Source organism: Diceros bicornis, chromosome 4 (genome assembly GCF_020826845.1).
Source record: "Diceros bicornis minor isolate mBicDic1 chromosome 4, mDicBic1.mat.cur, whole genome shotgun sequence".
Lineage (NCBI taxonomy): Eukaryota > Metazoa > Chordata > Mammalia > Perissodactyla > Rhinocerotidae > Diceros > Diceros bicornis.
The window spans coordinates 101,279,670-101,306,533 of NC_080743.1; the positions used below are offsets into that span (position 1 = coordinate 101,279,670).

The following is a 26,864-nucleotide window of genomic DNA, read 5'->3' on the forward strand; positions in this document are numbered from 1 at the left end:
TAGACCTAACTACCAACTACCTATTTTTAGGGAAAATGGAGGTTAGAAGAATAAGTAAACAATACTAAAAGCAGGCAATTAGCCAAATCCAGAATATAGGAAATTCTATAGGACCTCGGGTGAGGGATAGGATTGAAGTGGGTAGACCGTCATAGAGATTCAAAAAACATAAACCTGATACAATGTGTGGACCTTGTTCAAGTCCTGATTCAGACAAGCCATAAATGTCATTTTTTTCCTAAACAATAAGGGGATTTTAAATTATGTACTAGGTATTAGATACTATTAAGAAACTATTCACTGTAGTAGAAAGGCACTGTGGTAAAAATTTTTTTAAAAATCTTGACAAGAGATACCTCCTGACATATTTAAAGGTAAAATGACACATCTGTGATACACTTCAAAATATTTCATTAAAAAAGTGGGAAAAATAGGGGCCGGCCCGGTGGCGCAAGCGGTTAAGTGCGCGCGCTCCGCTGCGGCGGCCTGGGGTTCGCTGGTTCGGATCCCGGGCGCGCACCGACGCACTGCTTGGCAAGCCATGCTGTGGCGGCGTCCCATATAAAGTGGAGGAAGATGGGCACAGATGTTAGCCCAGGGCCGTCTTCCTCAGCAAAAAAAGAGGAGGATTGGCGGATGTTAGCACAGGGCTGATCTCCTCACAAAAAAAAAAAAAAAAAAGTGGGAAAAATAAAAAAAAATTGAATTAAAACAATAGGTTTTAACTACCTTACTGAATGGTACACACCAAATGTGGAAGCAATCACAAAAATTCTGTGTGTTTAGTGACTGTATCTTGAAAAAACCTGCACTCTTGAAAATACTTACATTAAAAGAATCAGTATCACTAACCTGTGCTGCTTTGGCTCTCTGGAGGTGTGTTTATTTCTAGCTAATAATAAACCCTACGGATGAGTATAGAGAGCTGAAAAGAGTTTGCCTGCTTTTAAATGAATGAGGGAAGAAAGTCTTTTGTGCAGTTTTCTTTGCTTGCTTTCAAAACGACTCTCCCTCAAGGGAGACGTGTTTATTGAAAGAGAAGCCAATTCCACCACTTCATTCCAAAATACAGCAGAACCAGGAATATCCCAGGGCAGGCCAAAATACCCTGGGTATTTCAGGGCATTTGAAGAATGAAGGACTATCCTAGATAGGCCTGTAAAGCTGATTCACTAGCACTCCCATTTCCAGAAACTCACCCCCTTCACCGGGTATGTGTACTTAAGCTTTTACCATCTGTCTCCAGCCTACTCTCCCTTCCATCTTGGCACTCTTCTCCACGTCTCCACTTCCACCACTCAACACCCGCCAGGAGGAATGATGAACTCAGTTTCTTGAATTTGTCCAGCACTTTACCACTCACCTCTCAAGTGTTCTTAGTACTAAGATTTTCAAACTACAAGTTGTACTCCAGTTGTCTCAACTCCTCCCCTCCATTAACGAAACAGAACAGAATAGAAAATAAAAGTGAATAACAAAGGTAAATTTTATTCTGTGGAACCCGTTTCTGTTATTGAAAATAGCCAACACTTAACAGTTAAGCACCTTTGTCTCAGGTACTCTTTAAAGCACTTTAAGGCCACCCTGTGGCTTAGCCGTTAAGTGTGTGCGGGTTCGGATCCCGGGCGCGCACCGACTCACCGCTTCTCCGGCCATGCTGAGGCCGCGTCCCACATACAGCAACTAGAAGGATGTGCAACTGTGACATACAACTATCTACTGGGGCTTCGGCGGCAAAAAAGAGGAGGAGGATTGGCAATAGATGTTAGCTCAGAGCCAGTCTTCCTCAGCAAAAAGAGGAGGATTAGCACGGATGTTAGCTCAGGGCTGATCTTCCTCACAAAAAAATAAATAAATAAAAAAATAAAGCACTTTATATACCATAACTCTTTTAATTCTTACAGAGATCCTATGAGGTAGATATATTACGGAACTCATTTTCCCAAGAGGGAACTAAGGTAGAGAGGAAGATAACTTGCCCAAAATCAGTCTTAGAGTCCAAGCCCTCTATTAAAACACTTACCCAATTATATTTACGTTTTTATGTGTCCCCTACTGGTCTGAAATCACAGAGAGCAGGGACAGTCTTATTCATCTCTCAGTGAAGATGAGAGAGCGCTCTTATCCTACACTCAGTCCAAGAGACTCCTACACCTCATCTTCAAATCTTTACCTTTGAAGACAACTGTGATTTTAAGACTAATTAAAATAAAAACTTTCTGTCAGAAGCTAGAACTAATTATTCTTATCAAATCTTTAAAGCCCTAAGGACCTCCATCAAACACTATTGTCTGATTCTCTTTCAACTAGACACATGAGAGTAATATAAACAACTTTTTCCTTTTAAAAAAGAAACTACTATTCAGATGTGTTTTAGTTCTTGCCAGGTCTGCTACCTACTTAGAAAGGTTAAGTGTGTAGCAACAGGATACTCCAGCACAGTCTGCAAAACAAACGACATGCCAGGAAACAACCTAAAAATCCATCAATGGGGAACTGGTTGAAGAAATTGTTGTACCACCCAAAAATGCCATACTGTGCAAATCTTAAAAGTATTCTATGTTTACTTCACGGAAAGCTGCCCCTGATACTGTTTGCAAAACTTAAGGTGCAGAACAATACATACAAAATGACCCCCATGTTGTTTGAAAATGTGACTACGTGCAGAAAAAGTCAGGAAGGATACAACATCCAGCAGTTGACAGTAGCGAGCCTGAGGCGGGATCGGTGAGGGATGATGCACAGTTAACTTCACACACTTTTGTACTGTGTGCGCTTTTATTAACAACAGGCACACATTATTTTGGTTTTTTTAAAGACTATAAAAAGTTGTGATCCTGACCAGTACCGTGAAACAAAATAATGTAAAATAAATACTTTTAAACTAAATTTCCTTTTCACATCAGGACTGCATGAGGAGGGAGGGGACTAAACCTAAACCGAGATGTAGTCACACTTCACACGAAAAGGTCCAGAGCCTCTCTGACAGACGCCCCCTCCCCCCGCCGACACCCCCGGCAGGGGGAGCTCCTAACGGACTCGGAGCTTTCTCGACCAAGGGAAAGGGGGCAGCGCTTTCTCCGGGCGTCTGGGGTGTACCAGAACCAGCCGCGAGCCGTGCTGATTAAAACACCCATTCCCAGCCCCATCTCCTGACTTCCGCGTGGGTCCGCGTGCGCCCGAGCCCAGCGTCTGCAGACGAGCCCGCAGCGCCTGCGGACAGAAGGCCCGCCCCTGGGAATCACCACCTGCAAACCGTGAGACAGGGTCCTTCTCCCGCCCCCGCCCTCCAGTCTGGGTCAGGCTGCACCTCCTCAGCCCGAGAGGCCGGCCGCAGGTCCGCGAGCGCAGGCCGACACCGCCCTCTGTCTCCCAAGCCCCAGCTGACAACCCTTCCGCCCGCGGCCGCCCCGACGCCGCCGGCCTCGCCTGGCCGCGCCCGCCGCTGCCCCGCTCCGGCCCACGGCCCCGCGCCGCCGCCGCTCGCCCACTCCTCCCCGCCCCGGCCTCCCGCCCCGCCGACGAAACCCAAGAGCCACACCTCACGACAGTCCGTCAGGCGCTCCCCCGCCGGGCGCGGGGGGAGGGGGCGTCAGGCAGAGGCCCTACAGCCTCGGCAGCATTTTGAAACGGCGAGTAATGAGGGCGCAACTTCCGGCCTCCCAACCCACCTCACACGGAGCTTCCGGCGAGGCCTCCGGAAACCATAGACGGCCTGCTGGAGGGCTAGAGGGCCAGGAAGGCAGAGCGCTCCCTACCATAGAGTGGAGCCTAGTGCGGGGAGAGAGAGTCGCAGGGCCCGGGCGGCTCAGAGTCTTGAGGTCTCGAGAGAAAACTTGGGGAGCTCGCGGGGTCTTGTGATATTTACAGACGTGTCCTGGGAGATCAGAAAAGAGGGCGGGGAGAACCTAAGAGCATAATCAGAGGCAGCCCTCAGCTTCTCAAAAAAACGCCACTCCCTCTGTTGCTCAGTGTTGACTGGCTCATTCTTACCCCGAAGAGGTGGCTGGAGAGGGGAGACAGCATCCTAGTGTTGTCGCTGATTAGGGGAGATAAGACTGGTGTATACGCGAGTCACTGCAAGATGCGTGGTAAAGGGTAAAAGAGAGGTGCAAAGAACCATGAGATGAGCTTGTTAGAATCACACCACTAGGTCGTCTAGTCTAATCTTTCCCCATGTAAAAGTGACTTTAAGAAACCTCTCGGGCAAGCTGTCTTCAACCTCTGCCGGTGCGAAATGGCATTATCTCCCCCAAATAACCTATTTCATTTATTTCAGGATGATTCTAAATTTTAGAGGATTTTCTGAGCTGGAATATGTTACTTTGCAATTTCTATTGGTTTCCCTTCTGCACTTTGGAGAAGAGTAAGGCTTACATTCTTTCCAATGTGAATACTATTCAGTTATTTGAAGACAGCTATCATGTCCCATCCCTAACCCTCTCCTTTGTTTTTCTGCAGGCTAAAAATCCCCTCACAGCCTTCAACCATTGCTTGTTTGACGTGGCTTCAAGCTCACCCTGGTTGCCATCATCTGAACAAATACGTGTTTGTCCTGTTTAAAATGTGGCCCCCAGAACTAGATATAGACTCATGCAAAATAAAACGAGGCTGTGACTTCCGTTAATTTGCACACTGCACCTTGTTCTATTTCTGGCATAACCTCCCGCATAGCTGGGAGATCCAGAGTTCCCTAAATGAACTGAAGAAGTAAATCCTTTTTCACAGTTGCTCTCAGAGAGCTTGAAGTCAGCAACCACTCCTCTCAAAAAAAAATAGGGACAAGAGACTTTTTTAGGTGAAGTACTGTCAACTATTTCTCCTCTCTTTTTGTGCAATTAATTTTTTTTTTATTTCCCAAACAGAAATTTTGTTTGTGTCTTTTAAGTAGTATCTAGTTTGTTTAGATTCCTTCCTGCTGTCTCCTGGACTCTGGACTACTGTCATGCAATTCAGTTTGTTTGAGATCAACATATATTTGTTGAATACCTACTGTATGCCAAGCACCAACCTAGAGAATTCCAAAACAAAACCTGTCATCTGTCTAGAGGAGGAGTCACACTGTCAAGGTAAAGAGAATGTGAGAAGTGCAATGACTGGTGAGCTGCAGTTAGCCTTGCCTGGAGGGTCAAGAGGGATTAGCTCTTTCCCTTTCGTATTTTGCAAAATTTTGATCAACATATTTAATTTGTCTTCATTTAATGCCTTGATAAATATGTTGAATAGGACATGGTTAAGAATAGAGCTTTCTTCTCTTGGTTGACACTGATTCATGATTAATCATTCATCTTCTAGTGTTGTTCTTAAATCACCATGATCCCACCTAATAGTGGTCAACATCCGGCAATATTTCTCTATCCTTCCCCGAGTTCATAAAACTTCATCAAATGGCTTGCTATAGTGAAAATAAACCATAACTATAGTATTTCTTCTACCAGTCAAGTAGTCTTACCAAAAACGAAAATGAAATTGGCTTAACAAGCTCATAACTGACTCAGTAATCACCACTTCCTTCTCTAAGATCTATACTCACAAACAATTTATTTAATAAAGAGACAGGAAATCTGGGTGTAGTCTAGCTATTTCTAGAAACCAGAAAGCTACACAGTTCTTTAGTTTCCCAATCTGTAAAATAAAATGGCTGAATCAGATGATTTTTTTCTAAGGTCCCTTGTAGCTCTAAAGGAATTAGAAGTCAACGTTAGTGGTCTATAGCCTTTATTAAAAATTACAATGAACTACTTCAGACATACAAAAAAGTATAAAGAAGAATATAGTCTCCTTTTCCCCACCACTCTTCCTATAGAACAATACTTATACAGAACACTTCCTTGTAGTCCCTTCTCCTGTGGCATCTCCCGCCTTCAACTCCAGAGGGCACCACTCTCCTGAGTTTGGTATTTACCCCTGCCGTGCATTTCTTCACACATTTGGGATTTATATGTGTATATACTCCTTAAAAATATTTTATGCTTTTAAAATTTTTATAAGTGGCATCAAACTGTATTCTACTGCAGTTTGCAATTTTGTTCATCATTGTGAAATTCAGCGACATTAAACCATGTAGTTATAGGTAATTTTCATTGTTGTATAATAATGTAATATATTGAATTGTATACTTATATGATAAATTGTTGCATGGTAAATGTATTAGCTTCTAAGGCTGCCATAACAAAATACCACAGACAGGGTGACTTAAACACAGAAATTTATTTCTCACAGTCCTGGAGGCTTGAAGTCCAAGATCATGGTGTCGGCAGGTTTGGTTTCTTCTGACACCTCTCTCCTTGGCTTGCAGATGGCTGCCTTCTTGCTGTGCCCTCACATGTTTGCCCCTGGGTCTGTGTGATTGTCTGTGTCTTAATCTCCTCTTCTTATAAGGACACCAGTCACACTGGATGAGGGCCCACCACTCTGACCTCATCTTACCTTAATTGCCTCTGTAAAGGGCCTATCTCCAAATAGAGTCACATTCTGAGGTACTGGAGGTTAGAACTTCAACATATAAATTTGGAGGGGACACGATTCAGCCTATAACAGTAATGAATGCACCACAATTTTTTATTCATCCTTTGATAAATATTTAGATGTTTCCAATTGTTTGCTGTTACAAAACATTCTTGGGGCTGGCCCTGTGGCTTAGCCGTTAAGTGTGCGTGCTCCACTACTGGTGGCCCGGGTTCGGATCCCGGGCGTGCACCGACGCACCGCTTCTCCGGCCATGCTGAGGCCGCGTCCCACATACAGCAACTAGAAGGATGTGCAGCTGTGACATACAACTATCTACTGGGGCTTTGGGGAGAAAAAGGAGGAAGATTGGCAATAGATGTTAGCTCAGAGCCGGTCTTCCTCAGCAAAAAGAGGAGGATTGGCATGGATGTTAGCTCAGGGCTGATCTTCCTCACACACACACACAAAAAAAACATGCTTGTACTTGTCTTGGTGTGCACTTTAGGGGGTAGAATTATTGGGTCACATACACGTTGTCAACTCTATTAGACCATGACAAAGTGCTCTCCTAAGTGATTGTAGAAGCATACACTCCTGATAGATGTGTGTAAGAATTCTATTGCTCACCATCTTTGCCAATCCTTGCTATTGTCATATTATTAAAAAAACAATCTGATAGATGTGAAATGGTTTGTCATGGTGATTTGCTTTATATGTCCATGATTATTAGTAAGGTTGAGCATTTTTTCGTATTTATTGACTATGGTTACTCATCTATGAATTGCTTGCTCATATCTTTTGCCCATTTTTCTATCGGTTTGTCTTTCTCTTATTGATTTGTAGGCGTTCTCTATGTAATCTGGATATTAATCCTTCTTGATTATATGTATTACAAATAACATCGTCAAATCGATACCTTGTTTTTACTCTTTGAATGTTGTCTTCTGATGAACAGAAGTTTTTTTAATGAAGTCACATTTATTAATTATTTTCTTTTATGATTCACTTCTTTGTTAATATATATTATTTAAGAGATTCTTTCCTGTCTTTGGGTCATAAAGATACTTTCATATATTTTCTCCTAAAAGTTCTAAAGATTTGCTTTTCACATTTAGGCCTTTAGCTCATTTGGAATTGATTTTTGTGCATGTTGTAACATAGAGATCCAATTTCATTTTTTCAATTTGAATAATAAATGTATGGCTCTATTACTGAATCTGTAAACTGAGTCTATAGTCTCTTGAATTAATCTTTCCTTCCCCTTTAACATAATCATTGAAGATTTTGTAGAAGAGGTATCATTTGAGTTGGGCCTTAAAAAAAGGATAGGGAGTGGGCCAGCCCAGCACAAGCGGTTAAGTGTGTACGCTCCGCTGCGGCGGCCCGGGGTTCGCTGGTTTGGATCCCGGCGCGCACCGACGCACCACTTGGAAAGCCATGCTGTGGCGGCGTCCCATATAAAGTGGAGGAGGATGGGCATGGATGTTAGCCCAGAGCCAATCTTCCTCAGCAAAAAGGAGGAGGATGGGCAGATGTTAGCTCAGGGCCGATCTTCCTCACCAAAAAAAAAAAAAAAAAAGAACAGGGAGGCCAGCCCTGTGGCCTAGTGGTTAAAGTTTGGTGCACTCTGCTTCGGTGGCCAGGGTTCTTGGGCCCAGATCCTGGGTGCAGATGTACACCACTCGTCGGGCATGATGTGGCAGCGACCCACATACAAAATAGAGGAAGATTGCCACAGATGTTAGCTCAGGGCTAATTTTCCTCAAGCAAAAAAAGAGGAAGATTGGCAACAGATGTTAGCTCAGGGCGACTATTCCTCAGCAAAAAAAAAAAATGAATAGGATTTCAAGAGGCAGAGTTGGGAGAAGTCATTTGAAGAAACATGGCATCAATAATGAAGAGAAGAGAGGGATGAAGAATTAGAAGACAGTCTGAAAATTAAGAAGAATCCACTTTGAAGTGTTGGTTACTGTGTAGAAGATTGGCATTGTGTTGAATCATACTGTCCAATATAACAGCCACAAGCCACATGTGATTTGAAATGTGGCTAGTCCAAATTGAGATGTGCTGTAAATGTAAAATACACATCAGATTTCAAAGACTTGGTAGGAAAATAATAATGTAAAATATCTTATTAATAATGTTTTATATTGACTATATATCAAAATGATAATATTTTGAATATATTGGGTTGAAAACAGTATATTATTAAAATTAATTTCACCTGTTTGTTTTTACATTTTTTAATGTGGCTACTTGAAAAATTTAAATTACATTTGTGGTTTGCATTATATTTCTATTAAATGTCCCTGATATGGAATGCTAGCAAAGTAGGTTGGGGCCAGATTGTGGAGGATTTTGAATGCTGCTATAAAAAGTTCCATGTGTTATTCAATAAGTAGTATGGAAGAATCAAAGGGTTTTGAGCAAAGAAAAGGCAGTCTAATATTCCTAATTTGATGACAGCATCCCATCTGCACACAGCCCATTTTAGAAGCCATTCCACCATTAGCTATGGGAAGATGATTAGCTCTGGTGATGTGATTCTTACAAAGAATACTTAACACAGTAACCCTTGTTGTTGTTTTTAATGTAACGTGAATGGAACAAATCTGATGTGTGCTCTTTTGAGTGGGCAATTGGAACATTAATGAGCCTAAGTTTTAATAGTTCTCCATTGTTTAAGGGATAAAACTACTCTTTTTGCCTGGAATTAACCCAATGTTGTCAGCTTTCAAAATTCTCTACATCTCCCTCCACTGCAGTCAAATACCGTAAGCCTTATAGGCAGCTTGGCGCCTATGGTTAGTAACACTGTGTTGCATCTTTGAAAGCTGCTGAGAGAGTAAATCTTGAAAGTTCTCATCGCAAGAAAAAAATTTTTTTTTAACCATATGTGATGATGGATGTTAACTAGACTTATTGTAGTGATCATTTTGCAATGTATACAAATATTGAATCGCCATGTTGTGTACCTGAAACTAATATAATGTTATATGTCAATTATATCTCAAATTTTAAAAATTAATTTAAAAAATATGTTAAGCATTTGCTGAAGGGTGGATAGGCAGAGAATGATAGAAAGAGCAGAATCCACAGAGTCTGTTCTTGTGACATATTTGCCAGTAAGTCTTTATGTGACTTCATGAATGCTCATTAGTGTCAGACACTGTTCTAAACAATTTATACAAACTATCTTATTTGATTCTCACAATCGTCCTGTTGTCCTGAGACAGAGAGAAGTAGCTTGCTCAAGATCACACTGTGGTAGAAAGGATTCAGACAAGGGCCCCTAACTTCAGAACCCAGGCTTTATGTAGAAGCATTTATCCCTTCAGGATTTCAATGTACATATATGCATTCTTTAAAAAAATTGATTTGAAATATTTCCTAACTTAATATTTTATGATTTTTCCCAAGTTGTATTCTTCTATAACAGGGTTATTAATGGCTGCATAACATTCCATAATAAGGCTGGACCATAGCCTTTTATACCCATTTATGTCATTTCTAATTTTTTCCAATTAAAATGCCACGACAATCTCTCCTGTAATCAGGTCCTTTTGTACAAACCTGATTATTTCTTTAGGACAAGTTCCTAAAAGTGGAATTGCTGGACCAGAGCAATCACTCCTAAAGCAGTTGGAATTAAGCAGATGGAATTAAGGAAGGCAACATCAGCTAACGAAAATGTCGCACTCAAAGCCCCACTGTGGGTAATTCTCAGCGCCAGTCCTACGGCAGAGGGCAGTGCTCAGATTATTGACGGCTGTGGAAGAGAAGAGCCTCTAGTTACCAAGATCAATAACGTCTCTCGGCGGGCATGTTCCGCTGTCCGGTCTCTGCCTTAGAGGGCCTCTGTCCCCGAGGTCACAGCTGGTGACCTCCTCCAGGGTTTGCGTCACTTAAAATTATTTGGACGCCTTCAAGGGACCTGTAGGACAATCTCACTATGTCTCCGCAGGGTCCTTTCTCCTACACAATTCAACCCAACAGCTTCAGAACAGCGTATTCGTATTCTTTCTTAGAAAGACTCCTGTTTTTTTCTGTTGTCAGGTAGGTTTTAGAAGTGATATCCACCCTCTTATCCGTAGTATAATAGACCTGATGTCACTACAGAGCTTCAAAAGTGATATACCCTCCCGTTCTCTTAATCTTGGAACAGTTAGATTACGAATCAAAGAAGCCTACCTCATAATGGTTATTGAGCACGTAAACATCTCGCAATTCCGAATTAGCTAGTGATGCTGTTGAAAGGTGCAGGATTTAGGTCTTCTGTGTTTCTTTGGCGCATGAATCCCAGACTTTCTTGGGAAAGTCTTGGGACTTTCTTGGGTTTAAGACAATTTCACAAAATGCAAGCGGAAGGAAACGATCGTACAAGGTTCCTCATTCTTATGTAAGGCATTGTAGCACAAGCTTTGTACTGTGAGAGCCCGGATAGCTCAGTCGGTAGAGCATCAGACTTTTAATCTGAGGGTCCAGGGTTCAAGTCCCTGTTCGGGCGGTCTGTTTTTCAGGCTTTCGCCTTCTTTTTCTTCCTGCATTATGAGCAATTTGAAAAAACAAATTCCTTCCCTCTGGGAAACCACCATGCAAAACCTCCATACCTGACAAGAAATTCAGTGAGTTTGCATAGTCACTTTTTTTCCTTCCCTGAGAACATGGTTAAACATGGTTATCTAGCATATTCTGAAATCGATGAAAAATGAAATGAACTCAATCTCTTGCCAAAGTACACTCACGCGCTGGGATTGTCATCTGACCCATTTGGTAACGTAAGTAAGGGGCAAAAGCCACAACCGCCCGAACAGGGACTTGAACCCTGGACCCTCAGATTAAAAGTCTGATGCTCTACCGACTGAGCTATCCGGGCGCTCTTCTGACGCGTTTCTCTTCTCTTTACTTGATATGATTCTAATAAATTGCTTATCTAGCAACTCTAATCTAAATTTAATTATATTTTTTCCTGTAAGATAAAGAAAATCCAACATTCATTTTCCTATTTTTTCCTCCATTTACTTGACATGTGTTCAAGTTTTCATATTTCATGTTTGATAAATTGCCAATGGATATTGGCTAAACTCTCTAAAACTAGTTGGTAGTAAATTAAAGAAAAATGGGCAACCAAGATGAATATTAAAAATTCATGCATAGAGTTGCAGCCTCTTTTTATTACAATTCTTCTGTCTTCCATCTATTGCTTCCCTGATAGAACTTCTAAACTTTAATTATTCTACTGAACCAGATTACATTATCTTTCTCTTTAATGAAAAATACATTTCCGTTCACTAGATGATGTAGCTGTTGGATAAGCATTCCTTAGCACAAAAGAAGACACATTTGATTCATGAATAGAGGAGCTAATAGAGAAAAATAGAAGCGACTGTGGAAAAATGGGTTCAAATTTACATCGAAAGGGAGCTTAGAACTTTACCTAAGATGAAAAATGGGTCCAAATTTACGTTGAAAGGGAGCTTAGAACTTTACCTAAGATTTTGATTGAATTTTTGCTTTTCCTCCTCTTCCAGGCAAGTTGCGGTTTTCAAGTCAGACACAAGATGAATCCTTCTAAAGCAGTATTAGTGTGCACCAGTGGGGGCAACATGGAGGACTAAGGATAAAAATCTCCAGATCAGCCTAGTTTTTCCTAAAATCAGTTTCATCAACCCTGAGGCCTAGGGTGTGGAACACAGAATTACGAAATTTCAAAGACTGATAAGGGAATTCATTTCTGTTTCTGGGAACTTGAGGCTTCTGAACACAATGAACAACAAAATAGCTCAGCCTCAGTTGGAGGCATTTCTTTCCTACAATTGTCTGATTCTTTTAGAACAAAGACGAACAAATTGTGTGATCCTGAACAGGCCTGGGTTTCCACATCTACAAAATGAGGAAAATTGATCAGATGACCTGTAAGATACCTTCAAAGTCTCAAATTTTACTACTCTGTTACTTTTCCCACTGTGAATAAGATTAGAAGGAACAGACTCAAAATGCAATGGGAAGGACTGATTTAGTTGAACAAACATTTATTGGTCATCTCTTATGGCTTAGGTTCTGTGCTAGCTCTAGTCAGAGATATGGAAGACATGGATCCTGCTCACAGTCCAGGAAAGAAGGTAGACAGGTAAGCAAACAACTTTAACAAAGTAATACATGCAGGAATAAGAATTCAAGTACACGAGTGGCAGGAGATGAGAATGGACAGAAAGGCAAGGGTTATAACATGAGGGTGATGGCCCTTGAATTTTCATCAAAGAAAACACAAGATCAGAGTTGAGTTTAAACAAGTAACAGTCCGAAGTGTATAGAGGAAATTGTGATGAGCCAGCCAGACAATTCTCTTATTTATTCAGACATTTCTTGAGCACTCACTGTGTTAGATAAGAAAAACTTCTTGCTCTGATTTTATGAACGAGATGTGAAAATGTATTCTACTTAACTTTTTTCTTTTTTAAGGACGATGTCTGCCCAGGCTCTCTAAAGGGGCAAGAATAAAGGGGTCTTCCAGTTTTTTCCCTGCCCAATGGCTTTGTCACGTTGTACATTTGTATTCCCTTTCCCTCAGGATAATAAACCAGCTGCTTAACATTAAATGGACTGAATGGGATTAACCCATCCAACTGCTTACAGAGTACCTACTATTTCCATGGCGGTGAGCTAGGCACAGTGGGAAGGAAGCTGGTAAGTCTGGACGGAAAGGGGGTGCGGTGGGTGCGTTGTGTTTGGGGGATGATGAATAAATTAATCTGACTGGAATGGAGGGAGGTAGAGAGAGGAGGTGCCAGATTAGAGACAGCCGACAGGGTTTATTCCCAGCTGGGGAGAATAATTGTATCGTATAGGCAATGGCAAAGTTTGAAAGTTGAATTGCAAGTTTGCCTTGTTAACATTGCACAGTTCCACCTGAGGCAGCATGAACTGGATCTGCTTTTTCTATGCTGCATTACAAACACCATCAGACGTGCTATCTTGTGCCTTGTTGAGCGTGAAATTTTCCTGAGAGCTTCTCGAGGCCTATCACTTCACATAGACTGTTGAACTTAATTCTCCCACTAGAGGGCAGTCTAAATTCACAGATTCTATATTTGGGGCCCACGCCTCCTAGTTCTTAATTTCCCCCACTAATTTTTAACGGGATGCTGTGTACCCTGCTACTCGTCAGACTCACCTGTCTTTGAAAATCACAATCAACCCGGTATCAGAGCTGGGAAAAGTTGTGGAACAACAAAGTTCTCTTTGCAGTTCTCTCACCTTCTTGCCCTCTCAGTGGCCCCGTTTGTTGCCGGGACCCTGACACAGTATTCTTTTTCCAGCTGGCAAGCGTTAATCTTAAGTGTTTGCACCTTGGAGCGGTAACTGTGTTTTAACAGGGACCGGGGGGAACCTTCTTGGATGGTGAGGTCTTGTCTTCCTCATCCTGAGTGTCCTTATGGTGCATGGCTGGGTATCTAGCACAGGGATAGTTGTGAGTTGAATATAATTGCATTGAAGAGCCAGAAAGCACATCTCCAATGGTGGAATTTTAGGCCAGTGGAAAAGGTTTAATTTCGAGAGGCTTTTCCCAGGCCTCCCCAAACCAACACCAAGCGTAGCTGTCTACTCAGAGACCCAGGAGTCCATCATCACTGTATAGTCTTTGTGGAGTTGAGACTTTACAAGGTACTGGGAAGATGGTACAGAGAAATTGTTTTGAGAAGTCTCCTTTGGTGTTTTGGGCCTAATAACTCCAAACTGAGAGCAGTCTGGGCTTCTGGTGAGCCCTCCAACCTCCTTCCCACCGCCCTCCTCTCTGAGAACACAGGGAGCCCAAGAATCTTGCATAGCATCAAGAGCTCCGACACTGGGGTAAATGCTCCCTGAACAAGGCAGCCCTCAGATGCCCTGGGTTATTGCAAAGGTATAGAGAAGCAGGACTGAGTTCACAGCCTGTAAGAGGCAATGGGGTGAAGAAGTCAATCAACTACCAAATATTGACAGAGCATCCCCACCCCATCTCTAATTGCCTTCATCTTTCAAAGATATTTGAATCTTTCTAAAGGAAGTCTACAGACGGATCTTTATTTATTTATTTATTTTCCCCCAAAGCCCCAGTAGATAGCTGTATGTCATAGCTGTACATCCTTCTAGTTGCTGTATGTGGGACGCGGCTTCAGCGTGGCCAGAGAAGCGGTGCATCGGTGCACACCCGGGATCCGAAACCAGGCCGCCAGCAACGGAGCGCACGCACCTAACCGCTAAGCCAGGGGCCGGGCCCTGAAAGGATCTTTAAATGAAAATGGTACAAATATTGCCTTTTTCAATTTTAGTTTGGATTTTTCTTACAGATTAGCCCGAGCCCCGAGCGAGCCCTGAGAGAACGCAGCACAGGTAAACAGATTTCAATCCCCTTCTCCTCGCGTCCATTTCAACCACTTGCTCCCTGACTAGTAACTAGTTCTTGCTATTACCATCGAAATCTGAAATTCTCAAGCCCCGCATTGTCCAGCCTGGTCACTGTCTCTATTCCTGTAAAATAAACCCAGGTCTTCATTCACGCACTCATTCACTAAATATTTCATTGGAGTTTCATCGGAATGCAGAGGGAGTTATTCATTTGACCCACATTTATTGAATGCCTACCCATGGCAGGTGCTCTTCTGAGGACACAAGGAGGGCAAGACAAAGTCCCTGTCCTCTGAGGCTAGAGTGGAAAGCAAGGGCCAGACTGAGAGAGGCCTTGTAGACTTTCTTAAGGAGTTTGAACTTGAAGAGCTGTGTGGAGCCATCCATTCATTCATTTGACACATTTTATTGAGCGCATGCCATGTGCCAGGCACTGTTCTAGGCTCTGGGAATACAGAAGTTTAAAAGCCAAAGCAAAAAATCCCTGCCCTCATGGAGTTTACATGCTAGCTGATTCTAAGCAAGGGAAGCAGATGTTTGCTTTGGAAAGATCACTCTGGCTGGGGGGTGGGGTAAAGACTGAGGGGAGCAAGGGGAGAGGTAGCCTGGTGCCTTGACTGCCGTTTCCAGAGTCACAGCCTTGCCTCGGCTCCACGGCCCTCCTTGGGCACCTTCTCTTGTCAGGAGCCCTCTTCCCCCTTTATCCTTCAACTGTACCGATCCTGCACCCCCAACCCTGATGTAACATTCTACCCCTGGGCTTCCCAGCGCTGCAGGAGACAATGATGAAAATATTCAGATTGTAGCCACTATATGTGAGAATCTCCGATCCCAGTTGTATTCTGGACTCTGCTGGTAATTCCATTTCTCTAAGAAGCCACCACTCTCATTCATTCCAGCACCTACTTTAACCTTAACCACTTTTCTTAAGTCCTCAACCCCATCTTGACCCCTTCTCTCTCAGGAGATTGCTTAGAGACTGTCAGGTAGCAACCAGTTCTCTCCACTTCTAACTCTGGGTCTGCCAACCTACAAACGCATCTGCTGTGTGCCCTTCTTCTCAAAGATACCCAAGGAACTCCACCCTGGATGTCTGGATCGCTGTCCTCGAGGACATTTTCATTAACCATCTCTGTCCCTCCGTGGTCTTTCCCCTCCGCATATGAGTATGTTTGAGCCTTGCCATCTGAAAAAGAAAAAACATAACAGAAATCTTCCCCTTGATCCTGCCTTCCCCCATTCACTTCTTATATTTCTCTTTCCCATTCATTGCCAAGCTTCTAGAAAGAGTGGTCTACAGTCGTGTGTCTCTTTTACTCTTTAGTCCACCGGAGCCTGGTTTAACCATGAATGTTCTCACACCATGGGTACCAGTGACTTTCTTGTCAATCCAAAGGGCATTTTCAGCCCTGCCCTCCTGGACATCCTTGTTGCACTTGTGTGTTATCCCAACACCCTTTCCTGACACTCTCTCCCAGCCTCCTTTTGGACACTCTGTGGTTTCAGTTTTTCTCCTATCAATTTGGTTGTTTCTTCTGGATTTCTTTGGCAGTTCTCTTCCTTCCTCTATATGCCCACCTGGGGGATCTCAGATGCCCATAATTTCATTGACCACCTCTAACCCGAAGGGTTCAAAATTGATATCATTCGTCCACACCTCTACTTTGAGTTAGTTTCATGAATCCACTGTCCACTAGACATCCCCACCTAGACATTCCACAGACACCTCAAACCCAGCATGTCCAAAATGAAACTCATGCTTTCTCCCCCAACACCTGAGGCCTGTCTTACTGTTGTCCCTCTTTTAGTGAATGGCACCACCTGCCACCAATTCCTAAGGCATCAAGTGGGGAGTAATTCTAGATTCCTCCCCCTTCCCAATTCTTTACATTCAATATCTTAAGAAATGGTATCCATCTGACTTCCTAACAGTCTCTTGTATCTGTCCTTTCCTTTTCATGCCCACTACCCAGCCCTGGCACAGTGAGGAAATTCCCTACCTTGCACTCCGGATGTATCCTTGGTGCTTGTTGAGTTCCCAGCCTGTACTCCTAAGCTGTATCAGGTCCTGGCAGGAAGCAAATGGCACAGTCCAATTTGAGGAGTCATTTGAGGAAAGTTTAAAAGAAAAAAGAGTCAATTTACAAAGGGTCGTCAGGTATAGGAAAACCAGAAGGAATAATGTGCAGTATACTGGGGCCAGCAGGAAAGCAAGTTTCCACCCCTAGGCCTGAAAAGTCAAAGGAAGAGAGTGATTATCTGAATTAGAAGGAGGGAAAGTGAGAGAGAGGGAGAAGGAACCACCTGGAGGGAGCTGTCATCTCTGGTTGAGGGTGGCAGCCAGCCCACAGTGACCCCAAAGAGAGGGATCCTGGGGAATAATATCCTAACCTCCCTGACCTCCCTCCTCTGAATCTCCTGCCGTGGCTCCCCGTTGGCCAACCCCTGCTAGGAAGCCAGAGGGCCACAAGTGGATCTGGAGGGGCGAGTGGAGGACATGCAGTGCACCTTCCATATCCTCCGGGGTAATCTGCCAGACTGCTTTTTCTGAGGACATCACTCCAGGTTCCTCTCGTCTACACCCAGGGTGCTCTCTCACCTATAGGACAAAATCTAAACTTTTTTGGCATGCCCTGGCTTCTCTTATAACACAAATTTTTCTCCCTACCAAGATGCATTATAAAGCCTTTGATATGATCCTCAATCCAGGGACCCGGGCCTGTTCCTGTTAGCTCTCCTCTTCAGACTTGTCACTCCAGCAACACTGAACCACTGATGGCCCTCTGCTCTTCTGTTCTCTCAGGCTCCTGAGCTTAGTCTGAGGACAGGCACAGAGTAAGCTGTCATAGACGTTTGTATTGTGAACAAGTGGGGAATGAGTGAGTGAATGAATGCATGTTTTCATCCCCGTGGCTCTTGAGGATCAGGAATAGGATCATCCTCACATTATGGTGTGTGATATACATTGTGATATATGAGCAAGCTGTCTATAGTTATCACAATGGTTCACGCACATTCTCTCATTTGATCCTCACAGCTCTGAGTGGTAAGTGAAGCTGCTGTTATTACCAATGCCCAGAGGGTGAGGTGGATTACCCAAGGTCACATCTCCGGCAGAGAGAAGAAACACAAATCTGTCTCCCCACTCACCAGCTTGTCCTCCCACTGTCTCTCCACCGTTGCCTGCAATGAAGGGTCCTTTGCATTTGCCCAGATTTCATCTTATATGAGAACAAAACAATATGCCAAGAAATCCTACTGAACAGTGAACTCACTTTTTATATTGCTTTCTCCCTTATGTAGGATTTCCTCTGGTTATTCAAGTTGCCTTCCCGATAATAAATAGTTGTCATCTCATTGAGCTCTGGAGTCTCTTCCAATTCTATAATTCTGTGAAACTAAGAACTCTGTTCGGGGTTGTTGCAGAGTTCCATAGTAATGAGGAAATTTTAAAAGGCCCCATATCATTTAAAAAGTCCTTTCTGACACTTCTGTCTTTTTAAAAAAACGCTAGTGAACAGAGTGGAATAGTCGCATTTTTACAAATATTTCCTTGAGACCAGGAAAGGAGACGGTTGGCAGATGTTTCCACAGGAACCCTGACTGGGGGTCCTGGGCACCTGAGGGCCCCTGGGAGTCTTGAGACCCTGGATACCTGAAGGGGACTGTGGAGAAGGGAGGCTGAGAACCAGGTGCTGATCTCCACAGTGTGGCAAGAAAAACAGACGGAGGGCCCTGGGGGAGGACAAGGTTCACGGATCGGAGATCATAGTTATTATGTAAACCAAATGCAAATGAGGGGCTGGCCAAATATTGGTTTCTTTTGGGTAGAGCCTAGGAAAATTCTCCTGGAGACCACTGCTCAAAGAAAGATACTTAGAGTCAAAATTTTAAATACACTGTTTGAAAGAGGGTTTTTTTTTTTCTTGCAGTAGTTGGGTTGGAGGATCCTCTACCTCCCCTCCCCCCTCTGGTTGTTGATTGCTATTCTCTGGGGCTCAGGTCGGACGAAAAACGAATGAGGCTGAGCGTGCAAAGGGCCACGACAGCTTCCCCACCTCCGCCCTCGAGGTAGGGGCTCTTTCCAGCACCGTTATCGTAATGATGGGGGAAATTCCTCAAACCGATACTGGACCTCAAAACTGTCATTTCCAGCAGGATGATTTAGCATTCATCTGACAGAGCAGGGGTTCCAGCAGGGAAAAGTAACGACCATCTGCAAACCCCCTCACCCAACTGGGAAGTGGAAACCTTGGCTCTTGGGTTGCCAAAGCACAACTCGCCGCCAGCGCGTTTCTCTTCCCCCGCGCGCTGGCAGGAGGGTGGGGAGGGAGGGAAGGGAGGAGGGACGGGGAGGGCAGGGGAAGGGAGGGCAGGGCGGCCCGGGTTCCAGCGCCCGCCCCGCCCTCCGCTCGCGGCCGAGTCGGCGTGCGGCTGGAGCGGCCGGCGCTGCCTGTCCGGGCGGGTCTGCGGGCGTCGGCTCCGTGCAGTGCGCGGGGTGTCCGGGAGATGGCTTCTCCGCGCTCGCCCGCGGCTCCCGCTATTGTCTCGCCCGGGGTTGCCTGATTGCGGGCTCGCGCACGCTCCTGGCCGAGAGGACTTTCCCCTCCGAGCTGGTCCTTGCGCCCTTACTGCAACCGGCTGCCCTGGGACCCCAGGCCGGCGCTCGCCGCGTGCAGCCAGAGAGGGAGCGGCGCGGAAGAAGGCGTGCGCGGCGGCACGCGCGGGGGCCGGTGCCGCCTGGAGCCGCGGAGCGAGCAGCCCACGTCGCCGAGCACACGACACGTCGGGTCCTGCAGGGAAGCCCGCCGGGAGCACAGGTAGGACGCGCGCCCAGCCGAGACCGCACGCCCGGGGTCTGCCGATTGCCCTCCGAGTGGAGGGGCGCAGGGCCGGAGCTGTCCCTCCAACATGGCAACAGCGGAGGTGCAACAATGGAAGGAGGCGAGGGTCCTCAGCGGGCCGAGCCACGGACGCCGAGGATGGGGAGCTCCGGCCCGCGGCGCCGAGCAGGTTGCCCACCCACACCGCCACCCTGCTCGAGCCGTCTCGGGCCGCCGGCACCCCTTGCCCACCCCTTTCCCTCCAAACGCACTTCCTGGCTCCCAACTGCAAGGCGATCTGAACCAACCAATGGTTTGAGGGTTTGTTTGTTTAAGATGAGAAATAAAAAGCAAAATCTGCCCTGGAGTGGGGGGTGGGGGGTGGGGGTGCTGCTTTCTCTTGCAGTGGGTGAAAAGTCAGCCTTGGGAATATATAGGTTTTTTAGCCGGACGGGTGGTAGACTTGGCTTCTCCCTTATAAGGATACTGCAGCAGAAGGAGAAAGCTTGGGAGAGGGACCCTCAGGCCCGGGCCCTCGGTGGAGGCGCTGCTCTCCTGGCCTGTACTTGTCTCTCATTTTCAGCTCCCGACAGCGGTGGCTTTGATGTTGGGGAGCAATCGTGGCAGCAGGAAGCCCCAGGGAGGCTGCCAAGCTGGGGTGGGGTGGGGTGGGGAGCCAAGGGGCTTGGCAGGCTCCTGGATTGTGCAAAAAGGTTACCAAATGTATGAGGTTAGTTAGTGCACACACCCTAGTTGGCTGGTATTGTGTGTGTGTGTGAAAAATATGCTCTTGCTGCTTCAGGCCAACCTTCTCTCCTTCCGTCTCCACCCCCTTTTGGGGTCTTCCCTGCTCCAGTCCCACCAGCCATGCCTCGGATGGAATCTATTGTCTCTGGCTGCCCTTATGTTTGTCTCAATTCTGTTGGAGAATTTTGTGCCATGGGCTGGCTGGTCCCAGTGTGACACCAGATTCTTCAGCACACAGCTACCCAGGCTTCCAGAAGTGGGCCAACACTGCCCCTCCTTCTCTCTCTAAACTAAACTACCTGACTGTCTGGGACGTGGCCAAGCAGATGTAAGCAATTTGCACTGAATTCCAACCCAGTATCAGCGGCACAGTGAACACTTACTCTGTTGCTGCACTAGGCCTTGGAAAGGTATTGGAAGAGAGGTGGCCCAGGGGTGGCAAACCTGACCCCCAAATACTCCTCCTCCCCAGCTCCAGCTGTGGATCCAGAGCAGAGAGGTGATGAGGCCTCAGAACTGCAGCTCCTCCAGAGCCTGGCAGTCCCATCTGGGATTGTGTCCATGGAAAAATTAAGTCGAGGCACATTTTATAGCTCTGCCTGGCAGCTAGTGTCTGAGGAGATGGTGGCTCTGAGCCGGAGCCCTGGACTGAGGCTATGCCTGCCTCTCCTTTGGCCTGTGGGTGAGCCGAGGTTTGATTTTCGTGGTCTGAATTGACTGCTGAGTGTGCATGGGCGTGCGTGTCTGAATCTGATGAGCTCTCAGCCCTGGCCAGAGGGGAGCCTGTCCACTTCCCTCTCCCTGGAAGCATTGGTGAGGGAGGCCCAGGAGTGTGCGGGGGTGAGGAAGGCTCCCAGCTTTTCCCTGGGGTGCTCCTTTGGGCCTCCCCCGTGGCCTGGAATGCCTGTGGTCTTTGCCGTGACCTAGTGGCGCTCTGGCAGATACTCCACACCCTTGTGGGCCTGTGGTTCCCTCACCCCACCCGGGCCTGGCTCTTTGCAGGTGTCTCATGTCTGTGGCCCTTCAGCCTGGACAGCCCTGCTGGGGCTGGCAGGGAGAAAAATGAGGGGTCTTTGTTCCCTTTGGGGGTTTGTAACTGGCCATAAACTTCAGGCTCCTCGTGCTCCCAGGCTGTGAACTTGGACGTGGTAAGGTGGTGTAGTAGAGAAAATGGTGGGTGGATTCAGTGTCAGGAGGCCTGGCTTTAGTCCTGGTGTGACTTTCTTCCTAGCTGCATGAACCTGTCTAAGACTTAGTTTGCGTATCTGTAAAATGGAGGAAAAAATAATATCCTTGGCTCACAGGATTGTTTTAAGGAAGACATATACTGCTTACCCTGAACTGAATAAAATCATTTATGCAAAAGCACTCTGAAAACTGCAGAGTACTATACAAGTGTTGGTTATTCATCCTGAGTTTAGCCTCTAGTGACAAGAGAGGGAGAGCTGGCAGGGATGGGGGTGGGTGGGAGGAAAGGGATATGGAATAGAGAATGTTCCAGAACTTTTCCTTTGTGGCAAAGGGAAGAGTGACGTGAAAATACCAAGGTAACTATTCCTTGAGTATTTCTCTTTAAAAAAGGTTGAAAGGATGGGAAATGGGAGAGAAGGAAAGGCTGCTTAATGGTATTTGTAGGGAATCGAGGAGGGACATACTCCCCCCAAAGTCTGACTACTGTCTGTAGACAGGATAGTGCTGAGCTGGCAAATAATATAATAGCCAACACTTACTGATGTCACCCAGCTGGTAAATGACAGAGGAGGGATCTCACTCCAGACCCTGTGCTTATAACCTTGATGCCACTGTCAGGGACGTACTGGGTCTTGGGAGAAGAGAAAGGGACAGCAGAGTCGCACAATTCATTCATATTGGATTCCTTGACTTGAATGCCCATGAGATGTCACCAGACTAGGGTATACCTTAGATAATACACTTATTAAGGACAGGGGCCCAGGAGGACAGATTTCCTCCAGCCAGCCCCAGTCCAGCATAGCACCTCCTTAACTCCCAGTTGTTTGAGGGTCCAGGCACATGTGTGTGATTTCCTTGGGCTCCTGCCTCACTGGCCTTTCTCTGCTTCCTCATTCATATCCCTACCTTCAGGGTAAGAAGAAGACTAGGAATAATCAAATCAAGTAATTTTGCCACCTTCTCAGCAACTCTAATAAGAGGTTTGGGACTTGGGGGATCCAGGGAAAATTGAGGCAAATCTTTTGCTTTGCTTTATTTTGTGTCTGTTTTATAAAATGAAAGGAGACTATTCTTGCATTTCCTGTGATCACATAAAGTGTTAGAACTGGAAAGGACCTTGGAGATCATTTCCCTGAGAAGAAGTGACTCTCCCCAGGTCACCCGGTGACTAGCAATGCTGGAACTTTACACTGTGGGGTATGACCAGTGAAAGGACCTAACCTTCGAGTGTCGACCCTATCAGGGGCTTCATTGTTGGGAAATTCTCTTCTCTCAGAACATTGATGATGTAATTCACTCACCCCAAATCTCCTCCCGGTTAAAAAGATTTAGGATACAGAAAACACCATTTGTGCTTTGGGGCAGAGGCCCTCAAGGTGTAGAGAAGGAAGAGGAGAGAGGTTCTCAGTGGTCCTGAGGCAGAATGCAGAGCCTGTGGCTGAAGGGATCTTTAGCAATTCACTCCTTACCCTCCGTGAAACTTCCTGTAGAAAGTCTCACCCTGCAGAGGCTCCCGGATATTTCGAAGAGAAGCCACAGATCATTTGCCTCTTTGGAAACTGTTGTCCTTCCACCTTAACTTGATCATTCCTGCCACTTTCCTTCTTGAAAACATTGTTCAACTCCCTACTTCCTGGACCTTTCTCTCTTAACTCTAGCCAAACCTAGTCATCGTGAGACTAATCTCCTGGCAGTAGTTTCTTTTCTTCTCAGCAGTTCTTCCTACTATGCTTTGTGCCTCCTTCTAAGTCTCTGTCCCCGTGGGTCCTGTCCTGGAGGTTAGGTTCTGCTTCGTCTCCTCTCCCTATATCTTCCCCACAGTGGAGGTGGGTAGCAGGCATGAGAGCTGCTCCACACACGGGGCTGGTTCCCCGTGCCTGGGGCCTGGCTAAGCCAGGCTCACCAGGAATAAGCTTGTGTGGGGGCATCCTCTCCAGCCAAGTCTTTCTCTCTTTCTATCTTAGTCTAGTTGGTACCCTTGGCAGCAAACCAGAAGGCATAAGGGTGAGGGAAAAATAGAGAACCAAGGAAATTCCATTTTGAGGAAGTACTGCAGTTTGCCTTGCTAGGTAGAAGAAATAGATATGAGCTCTTCTTGTCTCAAGTCTCAGACTAATCTAGAACCCAGAGAAGAGTAATGATGAAGACCTTCCTCTATTGAGATATTTCTCAGAGCCCTGCTTTCTGAAGCAGAGTGTCTGTCACATCCTGACTTGCCATGCTGTTATGTCTTCTAAGGGTTAAAGTGACCAGTAGCATCAGTAGAGGGCATTTAATTCTGACCAAGAAAGGAGAGATCGTTTGCAAATTGGATGTTATGGGAAGCTAGGAGAATGCAACTATATTTTCCCAAAAATTTTATAGCCATGGATGTCAGATTTCTACTCTAGACTCAGGAAGACAGATTTCCTTTTTTTTTTGAGGAACACTGGCCCTGAGCTAACATCTGCCAATCCTCCTCTTTTTGCTGAGGAAGACTGGCCCTGGGCTAACATCCGTGCCCATCTTCCTCTACTTTATATGGGACGCCGCCACAGCATGGCTTGACAAGCAGTGCGTCTGTGCGCCCCCGGGATCTGAACCAGTGAACCCTGGGCGGCCGCAGCGGAGCGCGCGCACTTAACCGCTTGTGTCATCAGGTCGGCCCCTCCTTTTTTTTACTTAAAAGAAAAGATGGATACAGTTCCCTGACAAGAGACTTGGTTAAAGATAGAGTGGTTCCAAAGAGTTGGCAAATTCTCTGAAGTGCAATTTTGACCCTGCTGTTGCAGGTGGTCCCAACAATGAAGGCACAAAGGAGCCATGAGCAACAGTTCAGGTACTGAGAAAGGCAAGAACACGTGATGAGTAAGGATAGCCACGGGCGTGGAGTGTCTGTCTACTTGTAGCTTTTCAGACGTCATGATTTCCCCTCTCCCCAACTCTGGAGGACATGGGTGATGATGAAATCGTCTCTTTCCCCTTTACATTTGGGAGAACTGAGGTTTATTTTTTTATTTTTATTTTTTTGTGAGGAAGATCGGCCCTGAGCCAACATCTGCCAATCCTCCTCTTTTTGCTGAGCAAGAGTGGCCCTGGGCTAACATCCGTGCCCATCTTCCTCTACTTTATATGGGATGCCGCCACAGCATGGCTTGCCAAGCGGTGTGTCGGTGCGCGCCCGGGATCCCAACCGGTGAACCCCGGGCCACTGCAGCAGAGCATGCGCACTTAACCACTTGCACCACCGGGCCGGCCCCGGGAGAGCTGAGGTTTAGATTCAAACTGAGATTAAGAAACGTGCCTAAGGTTGTGCAGCTCATTAGAGAAGAGCCAAAGCTTGCACCCAAGAAGGGTGCCTCCAGAACTGGTGCTCCTGCGCTGTGCTGGGAAAACAGTATGAGCCAGCCCCAAGTTCTGAATGAGGGGGGGCCTCCCCAAGAGCTAGGCGGCAGCAGAAAGGGTTCTTAAAACCATCTGTGGAAGAAGATATGACCTCAAAGGAATACGAGTCTGTCAGATGATGTTTGAAAATAAGTTATTCAGGGCCGGTCTGGTGGTGTAGTGGTTAAGTTCGTGTGCTCTGCTTTGGCGGCCTGGGGTTCGCAGGTTTGGATCCCAGGCGTGGACCTACACACTGCTCATCAGGCCATGCTGTGGCAGCAACCCACATACAAAATAGAGGAAGATTGGCACAAATGGTAGCTCAGGGCCAATCTTCCTCACCAAAAAAAAAAAAAGAAGAAGAAGAAGAAAATAACTCATTCATTCATTTATTCATTCATTCAGCAAATGTGTTTTCAGTGTTTCCTAATGACTTTAGGTACTTTCATTGACTAGGACAGAGAGCCTCCCAAAACTCATTGTTGAGTAGAGGATACAGACCAGTAAGTAGGCTGTGGTGGGGGACGTTATGGCATGCTTTGAGAACTCCTAAGTGGGGCATTGGGGGTGGTCCGACTTCTTGAAGAAATTAAATGTTAGCTGAGATTTGAACAATGAGCAGGAACTGAGGGGGGATGGGGGATGGGGTGGGTGGTGAAAGACGTGAACTGAAAGTGATCTGATCTGGCCAGAGCCATTGAAGGAGTTTGTGTTTTCTCTTTATTTTTTTTTTTTAAATTTATTATTTATTTATTTATTTATTTTTATTTTATTATTTTTTTCCCCCAAAGCCCCAGTAGATAGTTGTATGTCAGAGTTGTATGTCAGAGTTGCACAGCCTTCTAGTTGCTGTAGGTGGGACGCGGCCTCATCGTGGCCGGAGAAGCAGTGCGTTGGCGCGCGCCCGGGATCCGAACCCGGGCCGCCAGCAGCGGAGCGCGTGCACTTAACTGCTAAGCCATGGGCCCGGCCCTGTGTTTTCTCTTTTATTCATCCGTTCATTCACTCGTTCTGCGCCAAGTGTTCACCAGGTGCCTGACGCCCTCCTCAGAGTACGGCGGTGAAGACGACACAAAATCCTGTCCTTCTGGAGTTTGTGTTCTGGGAGAACTTAGTTCACTAAGTATACATTAAACCAAGCTTCTTGGTTTAGAGTAGGGGGTGTACCTGAATAATCACCAGTATCAGCTTGAACATTTGGTAAAATGCTGTGTGCCTCGGTCTCCAGGGCAGGATGGGGAAAAGGCTGAATTTTGGCCTCAAATGAGTTTCGATTTAACTCTTGATTCTATCGCTTACTAGTTGTGTGACCTTGGGCAAATTACTGATTCCCTTTCCTATTTTCTAGTTTCCTCATTCATAAAATAAGGATAATAACATCCACACTTAAGGACTGTTGTGAGGATTAAACAAGACAGTACTTGGCACAAAATACTGGGCGGGGGGGGGGAGCGAGAAAGGCCTGTTTCCTTCCTTCTATTTCTGTGATGCTCATGTTCACTTAGCCTCCCTCTCTGCTCCCCCTCCGTCTCCCTTCTCCTCTTTCCCTTCCACCAAAACAAAGTGTGATACCCTGACTCCAGTCGCGACAGTGGACATATCCCTGGAGGTACTGCCTCAACAGACCCTGCAGTGGTGTTTGCATGCGTTGCTATGGAATTGCAGCAAGGTGCCTATGGAACGTTAGCTCTGAGATGCCTGCACGGATGGTCACACCCTGGCTGCACTCATCCAGCTGCAAACATGTTGGCTGATCCCCGCTGATCAGAATGGCCTGACTCTGCTACCCTGGTGGACGTGAGTGAGGGTCACATGGGCAAGGGCCCCAGGAGGATGGGGCTGGTGGGATGAGAGCGTGCCACACTGCACCCGTGGGCAGCTCCTCCACCCCTCTGCTGAGTG

General features: G+C 46.0%; 2 protein-coding genes and 2 non-coding genes across 6 annotated transcripts in view; 2 read left to right on the plus strand and 2 right to left on the minus strand.

The window, feature by feature from the left end:
* MDM4 (MDM4 regulator of p53) overlaps positions 1-3,628 on the minus strand; it is a 34,700-nt gene extending 31,072 nt beyond the window's left edge. Inside the window, exon 1 of the mRNA XM_058540256.1 lies at positions 3,542-3,628. The gene's annotated coding sequence lies outside the window, so the exon portion shown is untranslated. The remainder of the gene's footprint in view (positions 1-3,541) is intronic.
* Positions 3,629-10,884: 7,256 nt separating this feature from the next.
* Positions 10,885-10,957, plus strand: TRNAK-UUU (transfer RNA lysine (anticodon UUU)). The gene has a single exon. It is a non-coding gene; the product is annotated as a tRNA-Lys (tRNA).
* A 296-nt stretch (positions 10,958-11,253) lies between these two features.
* Positions 11,254-11,326, minus strand: TRNAK-UUU (transfer RNA lysine (anticodon UUU)). The gene has a single exon. It is a non-coding gene; the product is annotated as a tRNA-Lys (tRNA).
* A 7,982-nt stretch (positions 11,327-19,308) lies between these two features.
* PIK3C2B (phosphatidylinositol-4-phosphate 3-kinase catalytic subunit type 2 beta) overlaps positions 19,309-26,864 on the plus strand; it is a 61,305-nt gene continuing 53,749 nt past the window's right edge. For 2 of the 3 annotated variants that reach the window (XM_058540261.1, XM_058540263.1), the window contains exons 1-2: positions 19,309-19,658; positions 26,527-26,759. The gene's annotated coding sequence lies outside the window, so the exon portion shown is untranslated. The remainder of the gene's footprint in view (positions 19,659-26,526; positions 26,760-26,864) is intronic. The other variant, XM_058540260.1, reaches the window with a different exon arrangement.